Source organism: Scyliorhinus torazame, chromosome 21 (genome assembly GCF_047496885.1).
Source record: "Scyliorhinus torazame isolate Kashiwa2021f chromosome 21, sScyTor2.1, whole genome shotgun sequence".
In the NCBI taxonomy this organism is placed as follows: domain Eukaryota; kingdom Metazoa; phylum Chordata; class Chondrichthyes; order Carcharhiniformes; family Scyliorhinidae; genus Scyliorhinus; species Scyliorhinus torazame.
In genome coordinates this window covers 80,340,012-80,351,330 of record NC_092727.1, presented here as the reverse complement: position 1 = coordinate 80,351,330, position 11,319 = coordinate 80,340,012, and the positions used below count along the sequence as shown (strand labels likewise).

The 11,319-nt window shown below is 46.3% G+C and overlaps 1 long non-coding RNA gene across 1 annotated transcript in view; it reads left to right on the top strand.

Annotated features, from left to right (window-relative positions):
• Positions 1–395: 395 nt before the first annotated feature.
• The window catches only part of LOC140397991 (uncharacterized), a 288,188-nt gene continuing 277,264 nt past the window's right edge, over positions 396–11,319 (top strand). The window contains exon 1 of the long non-coding RNA XR_011937374.1: positions 396–494. This is a non-coding gene — a long non-coding RNA (uncharacterized lncRNA). The remainder of the gene's footprint in view (positions 495–11,319) is intronic.

Genomic DNA, 11,319 nt, shown 5'->3' with positions numbered 1-11,319 from the left:
TTTCCTCGGGCGGTGTGTGGTCATCCGAATCGGGGTCCTGAGACTCCAGCCAAGGTGGGGCGCCTCAACCTAGGTACCGTAATACCCCTAATACAGACTACAACAACAACCCCCCCCCCCCCCCCTCCCCCCAACCCCACCCCCCAAAAAACCTCTTTACTCAGCCTTTCATGCACAGCTCCTCTCTTGTTGATACCCTGACCTCACACTTCGGTGGGCTCCTCGGTGCGGGTGGGACTGCTTGTAGTCCCAGCAGTGGCCACTAGAGCCAGCTGGCACTGCTGGGACGACAGAGCTGCCGGCCATCCAATTGGCCAACAGCTCTCTAAGGGGGCTGGAGTCTTGCCTTAAAATAATTACTGCTGCTGCTAGTGTTAAATTACTATGTGACAGCTGTCGGGATCATGGCTGAGCTCCCCCACCCCACCGACCAGGGAGCAGGAAACATGGCGTTCTGCAAAATCCAGCTAATATCATGTGGAGCTGAAGTAGAAGTAGGTACATGCCCTTTGCTGTGGACTAAATGTAAAATAAGGAGGAATCAAAAAAGCAGAAATTGTTTAGGATGTTCAAAATTAAACCATCTGGTGAGAGGAAATTACTTAATGCTTGCTGAGTGAGCCTGTGGATTGTAAAGTTTATCTTTGCATATATCAGCAATTGTCTGCCAATTCTTCCTTATGTTAAACATTGAATTAATTCAGCAGTATGGAGATAGACCACCAGATACACAGCTAGCGTGCACTTGCGATATCAAGGCGTACATGCTATGGGCCAAGTGCTGGAAAATGGGACTAGAATACTTAGGTGGTTGTTTTTGACAGGCACAGACACTGTGGGCTGAAGGACCTTTTCTGAGCTGTAGACCTCTATGACCAGGGAGAGCTAAACCCGAATAGTCCCAAAAGTGAACAATACTAGTTTTAAAGTGAATTCTTTATTGCGATATTGCAGGGTTTTAACTGTCTTATGTCACTGTCTATAAGAGATAGTGGATTTCATATAAATAAACCAACACAATCTGCCAGGTGATATTATCCTTTGTAGCTAATTGGCCTATTGTTAACAACCAATGGTTGAAAAAGTTGGATTTTTAAAATATAAAACATAATTCCAGAATCACTAAGATTGGTTAACCTAACTGCTGATTTGACCAGGTTAAACATAGAGAACTAGGTTTCTGGAAGCTTCCAATTCCTCCAGAAAGAATCATCACGTTGGGAAGTAAAGTTAATACTGAGGAAGGCAGCAAGATAATACAATCATTAAAACTTCCAGAATGAGAGTATAAATGGCAAACAAATTTCGACATAGATAATTATGAAGCGGGACTTTTTGGTTGGATGAATAGAAAGGTCACATACACCTTGGAAAGTGTCTAAATAGGGTAAAGGAGCAAAAGGAATCATTAAAACCATTAACAAGGCCATGAAAGATGCAAAGAAAACATTTTTAATGGGATAGAATTATAAAGCAGAGAAGCCACTTATAAAGACTTCACTTATTGAAGCATAGAAAATAGGAGCAGGCCATTCAGCCCTTCGAGTCGAGTAACACTACACTTGAAGTCCTGTGCAAAATTCTGAGCTTCTTGCCAGCTGGCACACTGTTTACCTCCCTTTCAAAATTATTATTAATGTCTCCTTGACTAAGTCCACCCTTTATTCCTCTTTATTGCAAACCTGGAGCTCATCTCCAACCCTATTATTCTTGAACATCTTGTCTCCCTCCTTTTCTGTTCCCATTCATCTTACAACAGCCTGTCTGTCGTCCCTCAATTATGTTTCTACTATCTCACAACTCCAAAACAGCCTTAACCAAAGTTATAAATGATATTTCCTGTAACTGTGACCATGGTGCACTATTCCTACTTAATCACCTCCTCAACCTCACTGACCCTTTCACTCAGTTTACCATTCTGCTATCCTTTGCTGCTCTTCCTCTGTTACCCAACTCTCACCAATCTGATTGTAGCCACTAACCCTGAGTAAACACTGGCCAATGCCTGGGATCAAGGAACCCAGGGGCTAATCAGAGGCTTGTAGTGTCCATTGCTGGAAGCACCAGGGACACTAGGGTGTCAGCAGCAATGGCAGGCGGGTGGCTTTCAGTCACCCTCCATCTTCCAGATTCCAGGTCCCTCGATCGGGCATGAAGCGCCTGACAATGAGGGACCTCCCTGCGAGCTCACGAGCAAACACAACAGGGCTTGCTTTCTGTGCTTCCCGCATGACCACTCCCTCACTCGGCAATGGGTGAATATCAGCGGCAGTAGAACAAGAACCTTAAGTGGGCATTAATTGCTCTCTTAAGGGCTTCAATTGGTGGTGTGGTAGGGGGGCCCTCACCCAGCACCCCGTGTTGGGGCCTTCACCCAGCACGGTGGCACAATGGTTAGCACGGCTGCCTCACAGCACCCGGGATCCCGGTTCAAATCCGGCCTTGGGTCACTGTCTGTTTGGAGTTTGCACTTTCTCCCCATGTCTGCGTGGGTTTCCTCCGGGTCCTCCAGTTTCCTCCCACCTTTGGTTTCCCTTCGGACACCCCCTTAGTGTCCAAAGATGTGTAGGTTAGGTGGGGTCACGGGGATAGGTTGGGAGGTTGGGGGGTGGTGCAGACTCGATGGGTCAAATGGCCTCCTTCTGCGCTGCAGGAATTCTATAGTTCTGGATAAGTGGAGGGGGAGTATATTCCAATCGCTAGACGTTATGACATTATCTGAGCATTTTTAATGTACTCCGACTTTATAATATACTCCAGCACACACCAACTGATTATGCATCACTCTCTCTGATATTATCAAAATGCACAAAGGTCTAAATGTCAAAAGAAATATAGGACTGGTGCTTGACAAATGCACATCCATTCAGCCAATGTGAGATACAGGCCACATAATGGATACCATGCTATGAGCTGATTGAGAAACAGTAAACCAAAAAGTTATAACAGTTAGCATAGATTTAGAATGACTGGGTCTGTCTGATAAACCTTGATATATTTGAGTGCTCCGCAGATAAAGTAGAAAGTACGGCGGCGTTTATTTGGACTTGCAAAAATGTTTGTGACAATTTTTCATCCGTGGGACTTCAAATTAAACAAGGAGTCATGGGGACCCAGAATAGAGCATGGCACTCAATAATGATTGGTTTAAAAATAGGGAAATAAGAAAACTCCTGTCAAACTGGAGGTAAATCAATGGTGTTCTGGTAATTAGTATTTAGGCCCATGTTGTATCGAAGCTACATAACTGACCTGAATACTAACACTAACTGCATGCCTGTCCAATTTGTGAGGAACTAAAATAGCAGGAAATATAGGGCTGCAGGGAAAGGTTTACAAAGGGATTTAAACAAGTAATGCAAATGGGGGAGATAAATGGCAAATTTGTTTTAATTGTGGCGGGTGTGAAATATATCAAACATCGGTCAAAAATAAATGTGCCTTAGGCATACAAGGAACAGCATAAAATTAGCTTATGAACTGTCAGGCTTAGTTTCAAAACACACAAATAAAAAGCAGCAAAACATTCACAGGTTGGAAGAAATCTGACGCTCAGGAAAATGGTGGGGATTGCCTGGGATGCGGGGGTGGGGATCAGGCAGTGCTTGGAGGGAGAGGGGCAGAGTTAATGGGAGTACATTTTCATCTTCACTGCCAGGGGGTGAATGTGTTGGCAGTTGGCTCCACGCAGATTCCCTCGCAGCACAAAGAGGGAAATTTCCCCTCAATGAGCCATCTTTCCAACTGCAAGAAATTACAGGTGAGCAGCATTCTGTCAGTGCCAACAGGGTCTTGATTCCATTGAATTGAGCTCTCCTTAATTTGGAATGTGGACGCGAGCGCTCACATGACAATGCAGAAAATGCCCTAATTATTGGAACAAGCCAGAGGAATTTGAATGGCTGGACAAGCCACAGGAGCTGGGGACTTTATTAAGGTCAGAATTTGACCGACCCTCAAGGAAAGCTGCCTAACTTGATAGAGTTTTTCGAGGAGGTCACAAAGATGATTGATGCAGGTAGGGCAGTGGATGATGTCTACATGGACAGTAAGGCCTTTGACAAGGTCCCTCATGGCAGACTGGTACAAAAGGTGAAGTCACACGGGATCAGAGGTGAGCTGGCAAGATGGATACAGAACTGGCTAGGTCATAGAAGGCAGAGAGGCGCAATGGGAGGGTGCTTTTCTGATTGGAGGGCTGTGACTAGTGGCGTTCCGCAAGGTTCAGTGCTGGGACCTTTGTTGTTCATAGTATATATAAATGATTTGGAGGAAAATGTAACTGGTCTGATTCGTAAGTTTGCGGACGACACAAAGTTTGGTGGAATTGCGGATAACAATGAGGACTGTCAGTGGATACAGCAGGATTTAGATCGTTTGGAGACTTGGGCGGAGAGGTGGCAGATGGAGTTTAATCCGGCAAATGTGAGGTAATGCATTTTGGAAGGTCTAATACAGGTAGGGAATATACAGTGAATGGTAGAACCCTCAAGAGTATTGACAGTCAGAGAGATCTAGGTGTACAGGTCCACAGGTCAATGAAAGAGGCAACACAGGTGGAGTAGGTAGTCAAGAAGGCTTACAGCAGGCTTACCTTCATTGGCTGGGGCATTGAGTATAAAAATTGGCAAGTCATTTTGCAGCTGTGTCGAACCTTAGTTAGGCCACACTTGGAGTATAGTGTTCAATTCTGGTCGCCGCACTACCCAGAAGGATGTAGAGGCTTTAGAGAGGGTGCACAAGAGATTTACCAGGATGTTGCCTGGTATGGAGGGCATTAGCTATGAGGAGAGGTTGAAGAAACTTGGTTTGTTCTCACTGGAATGAGGTTGAGGGACGACTTGATAGAGGTCTACAAAATTATGAGGGGCATAGACAGAGTGACTAGTCAGAGACTTTTTCCCAGGGTATGTCAATTACAATTCCCAGGGTCAATTACCAGGGGGCATAGATTTAAGGTGCGAGGGGCAAGGTTTAGAGGAGATGTATGAGGCAAGTTTTTTACACAGAGGGTAGTGGGTGCCTGGAACTCGCTGCCGGAGGAGGTGGTGGAAGCAGGGACGATAGTGACGTTTAAGGGGCATCTTGACAAATACATGAATAGGATGTGAATCGAGGGACACGGACCCCGGAAGTGTAGAAGATTTTAGTTGAGACGGGCAGCATGGTCGGCGCACGCTTGGAGGGCCAAAGGGCCTGTTCCTGTGCTTACCTTTCTTTGTTCTTTGTCCTGGTTCCAACATGATTGGTGGGAGATGGTTTCAGGCTGAATTCCATTAGCTACATACTCAGGAAGCCCAATACCAACTAGGACAGAGCAGCCCACATGACTGGCACCCCATATCCACCACCTTTTAAAAAAATAATCTTTATTGTCACAAGTAGGCTTACATTGCAATGAATTTACTGTGAAGAATCCCTAATCGTCACATTCTGGCGCCTGTTCGGGTACACATAGGGAGAATTCAGAATGTCCAAATTACCTAACAACACGTCTTTCGAGACTAGTGGGAGGAAACCGGAGCATCCGGAGGAAACCTACGCAGACACGGCAAGAACGTTCAGACAGTGACCCAGATGGGAATTGAACCTGGGACCCTGGTGCTGTGAAGCCACAGTGCTACCATGCTGCCCAGGATTCACTACCTCCATCACCAATGCAGAGTGGCAGTAGCAATGTATATCATCTACACAATGCCCTGTAGCAGCTTGCCAAGATTGCTTCAAAAGCACCATCTAAACCCATTCCCTCTACCACTGAGAAGGACAAGGGCATCAGACACATGGGAACACCACCACCTGCAAGTTCCCCTCCATGCCACACTCCATCCTGATGTGGAACTATGTTGCTGTTCCTCCACTGTCACTGGGTCAAAGTCCTGGAACTCCAGGACTGCAGCGGTTCAAGAATGTGGCTCACCACCACATTCTCCAGGGCAATTAGGAATGAGCAGCAAATGCCTGACCAGTCACTCATGTCCCATGAAAGACTAAAGAAAAAACATACAGTGAACCTGGAGGTTATGCCAGAGAAAGTTTAATGATATTACTGAGCAAGTCAAGGTAAGGCAAAGTGGGCAGCACCGTAGCATGGTGGTTAGCACAATTGCTTCACAGCTCCAGGGTCCCAGGTTCGATTCCCGGCGTGGGTCACTGTCTGTGCGGAGTCTGCACGTTCTCCCCGTGTGTGCGTGGGTTTCCTCCGGGTGCTCTGGTTTCCTCCCACAGTCCAAAGATGTGCAGGTTAGGTGGATTGGCAATGCTAAATTGCCCTTAGTGTCTAAAATTGCCCTTAGTGTTGGGTGGGGTTACTGGGTTATGGGGATAGGGTGGAGGTGTGGGCTTGGGTAGAGTGCTCTTTCCAAGAGCCGGTGCAGACTCGATGGGCCAAATGGCCTCCTTCTGCACTGTAAATTCTATGAAATTCTATGAAAGGCAATCCATTTCTATTCCATTTATTCAGTGTATGAGGTGACACAATGGTTAGCACTGCTGCCTCACAGCGCCAGGGACCTGGGTTCAATTCCAGCCTTAGGTGACTATCTGTGTGGAGTTTGAACGTTCTCCTCATGTCTGCGGGGGTTTCATCTGGATGCTCCGGTTTCCTCCCACAGTCCAAAGGTGCGCAGGTTAGGTAGATTGGCCATGCTACATTTCCCTAGGCAGGGTTATGGGGATAGGATGGGGGATGGGCCCTAGGTAGGGTGCTCTTTTGAAGGTTTAGTTTAGACTCGAAGGGCGGAGTGGCCACCTTCTGCACTGTAGGGATTCTATGATTCTAGATCTAGCGTTATCTCCCACTCAAACATCTTTAGTGTAGGCTGCTCTTAATAACACTAACCTTTCCTTCCCCTGGAAATATTCATTCACAGACACCCCCAACATGCATTCAGATCTAAATGATTTCTGTTCAGTGTATCTATGTGACGTCTACACTCATTTTGATATCCTTCAAGTGCGGAGTGGTAGGGGAGCACTAAATAGAATTTCCCAGAATTGGTTTATCCCGAATCAGCCGAGGGCTTTTGAGGATGTTTCGTATTTTGACTACCCCCGGCAGATTCATATCTCCTGCTGAGTGGGGAACACTGTGGATCATGAATTACAACATCGTTTATGGGATAGTCTCAGTGGACCATAGTCGAATTCTGTCGGCTTTCTGCAGACCCTGAAGAATTATTACTCAATGAAGAGAAATACCTTTACATCGTGTGTTATTGGAGCAAGGAATGTTTTGCTGGTTGGAATACAGACTATGGCCACTTTTAAAGGGAAATTGGATAAAGATTGAAGCAGGTACAGGATGATGGGGAGAGCAGGGCAATAGGATTAGATTTGGTTTTATCAGTTCAGGCAAAGAACTGGCTCAGATACATTGAGCTGAATGTTCCATTGATACTACAAACGTCTGGATTTTATGGGGACCTTCTGCATAGGTTTTTTGATCAATAAAACACTGCAGTACAAGCCGGAACACTGTGCAGTCATTCAAGAATAATTGTATGTTTACATGTGGTGCAGTAAACTGCACCATGGTTGATTTTGCAAGTTTAGAAGGACGAAGGAGTGACTCTGGGTTACATGGTTAATTATGCCAGCTAGATGTCCTGTCTTAGTGCTGTGAAATGGTAACAGGTTGGAATATATCATGTGCACTGTGATTAACTTCATGCAATCCTATTATTTCCGTGACAGACCTGATGAGTAGAAAGTGAGTCAACGCTGGTGTTTGCAGTTACATAAATCAACAGGTGCACCTGGCATATTGATGCTCAGGGAAAATCTTACCTGGTTTTCCCCAGTTCTCTTATTTCAAACCGAACTGGGCGCACCCCACCTCCCCCATGGCACGGTTGGTGTGGAAAACAGTATTCCCTGAATAGGAGCAGAAATGAGCTGGTGATCCTTGAGCTTCCTTTTAGCAACAAAGTTTGAAATGGGACATTTTCTGCTGTCACAAGATGCAGCACCCAGTCCCTCTGCAGGCAAAAGGTACATGTTGAGACATTGCCGTCTTAAACAAGGGCATGAGGAACAATAGCTCCATGGTGCATTCTGCATGGCAACACCTCAACCAACCAAAACTAACTTGCCAACCAATCAGCACACTGGCCTTACGCAGTATAAATCATGGCTGCTTTTGAGATTTGGCATTCTTCCAGCCCGTCCTGATGAGTGCAAGTTGAAAAACTTCGACAGCTTGTCTGCGTTTTCAACAATACAAGGTAGCACAGTGGTTAGCACTTTTGCATCCCAGGGCCAGTGGCCCAGGTTCGAAATCCGGCTTGGGTCACTGTCTGTGCGAAGTCTGCACGTTCTCCCCGTGTCTGCGTGCGTCTCCTCCGGGTGCTCTGGTTTCCTCCCACAAAGTCCCGAAAGATGTTGTTAGGTGAATTGGACATTCTGAATTCGCCCTCAGTGTACCCGAACAGGCGCCGGAATGTGGCGACTAGAGGCTTTTCATAGTAACTTCATTGCAGTATTAATGTAAGCCTACTTGTGACACTAGTAAAGATTATTATTATTATTCACATTTTTTGCTGCACTTTACACTGAGACTGAGTCAGTGATGATATACAGGGTAAAGTTTGTCAGGCAAAGCACTTTGAATGGAGGTGTCTAGTGGGAAATCTCACTGCAAAGAATAAGGAACAAATAAATAAAGAACAAAGAACAAAGAAAAGTACAGCACAGGAACAGGCCCTTCGGCCCTGCAAGCCTGTGCCGACCATGCTTCCCATCTAAACTAAAATCTTTTACACTTCCTGGGTCCGTATCCCTCTATTCCCATCCTATTCATGTATTTGTCAAGATGCCCCTGAAATGTCACTATCATCGCTGCTTCCACCACCTCCTCCGGCAGCGAGTTCCAGGCACCCACTACCCTCTATGTAAAAAACATGCCTCGTACATCTCCTCTAAACCTTGCCCCTCGCACCTTAAACCTATGCCCCATAGTAATTAACCCCTCTACCCTGGGAAAAAGCCTCTGACTATCCACTCTGTCTATGCCCCTCATAATTTTGTAGACCTCTATCAGGTCGCCCCTCAACCTCTGTTGTTCTAGTGAGAACAAACCGAGTTTATTCAACCACTCCTCATAGCTAATGCCCTCCATACCAGGCAACATACTGGTAAATCTCTTCTGCACCCTCTCTAAAGCCTCCACATCCTTCTGGTAGTGTGGCAGCCAGAATTGAACACTGTACTCCAAGTGTGGCCTAACTAAGGTTCTATACAGCTTCAACATGACTTGCTAATTCTTATATTCAATGCCCCGGCCAATGAAGGCAAGCATGCCGTATGCCTTCTTGACTACCTTCTCCACCTGTGTTGCCCCTTTCAGTGACCTGTGGACGTGTACACCGAGATCTCTCTGACTGTCAATACTCTTGAGGGTTCTACCATTCACTGTATATTCCCTACCTGCATTAGACCTTCCTTAAATATCCAATCTAATGTAATAAAACAATGGAACAATGTCAGACAATGCGGTCTAAGTTCACCAGGTCTGTCCAGGCAGATTTAAAGCTATTTCCAAACATTGCTGCCACCTTCTTCTTCTTTCTATCCATCAACCATTTTTATTATTTTTATATCTGATAAAGAGAAATGTTCCAAGAAAACAAAAATGAAAACACCTCTTTTAATGTCCCGTCTGATTTTTGCTCACAGCAGTGTCCCGGTTGTTGATTCCTGGAGATACCAAGCCCACCATGGGGGACTGATGATCTTAGTTTTAATGTCAAGCTGCCTCTCTAGTCCAATGCCCTGCTGGAGGATAAGTGTAACTCCAGGATGTCGTCCTCAAACATGAGTCTTGGGTGAGATGTTTTTCTGTGTGCCACAGTTTGGTCAATGTTTCCTGAGGTTTTGAGATGCCACCGTATATCTCAGGATAGCCGCATTGGCCATGTCCAGTCTGTATTCTATTGAGGGTTGTCCACATGCTCTGGGCATATTGAATCCTGGTTGTTGAGGTGTTAGGTTGCCAGCAATGGTCTGAATTTTGAGCTCATTGGGCATGTGCAATTGTCGGGCCCGGAAGTAGACACCACAAGCACCTCCGCGATTGGCTGCAATCAGCCAATTAACGGGCAACAGTGAGAAAGGCCCTGTGCTGCCAGGGATGATGGGAAGAGGGTGAACAACCAGAAAAGGGCGCTTCCTCAAGGCGGACAGCTGCTTCAGGCCTGTCTCAGGGAGTAGATCAGTATAAATTAAAAGTGCTGAACAAAATGCTGCAAACTGTTTCTGTGCAGCACGGTCAAACCTGGCAGCAGTATTCATTCCTCAGACATCATTTTTAAATTAAGTTGCATCCCAGATATTTCATTCTGCCCTGTGTAGCCACCTAAATTGGCCAACTCCCGATTTAAAATGGCGAACGGCTAAGGCTGATGGGAAAGTCAGCCAACATAGACAGAAACCAGCAGCTGCAGGTTTGCTGTGTATTAATACTCTGCAAAGGCCAGACAACATCGATACCAGCGACCATCAGCATAACAATATAGCAGCCATCTGCATACTGATGAGCAATCCCCGGGAACAATAAGTAACATTTTGGACACACAAAGCAAAGCCAGACTCCTCGGCGCCAGCAGGAGCCAACACAAAGGAGGTGAACGAGCACCTCAAGACCGCCCATCGATCAGGGAACCGCTCCAGTATTGGAGAAAATCGAACCAAGCGATTGGGACAAAGTCCAATCACTTGGGACCAGGTACAGGGTCCGCCCCGAAAGGCGGGAAGCCGCTGGGGACTATAAGAGTTATGCCCCAAGTTCAACTCGCTCTCTTCACCTCTTCGTCCTGCCCGGGTCACCCAGCAACACGAACCAACATTGACCATGAACGGTGCAGTGACCACCGACCAAAGTAAATCTTAATTCAACGCTCGCTATGAGATAGGCGCTCCTAGCTACCAATCCGTACCAACTTCGAATCCCGCAGACTCAGAACCCGAACGAAAGGCCATTTGTTCCCCTGACCTGGGGGGCCAGTCCGAAGTTAAGTATAGGCCTGTTAGTTGTAGAAGTAGCTTAGACGTAGAATTTGTGCATGAGTAGCGATTACTGTGTGTGGTAGTATGTATTGGGAGTCATGTGGGACTGGAAGCCCTAATGTCATTGGCTGACAGATACCGGGTCCTGGTTGGCCGTTGACCTCATGCTCCGCCCTGAAGGCGAAGTATAAGAAGCCGGTGCCTTCCCCCGCAGGCCAGTTTACTATTGGGCTGCTGGGGAACAGACACGCTTAATAAAGCCTCATCGACTTCACTCTATTCGTCTCACGGAGTCTTTGTGCGCTACAATTTATT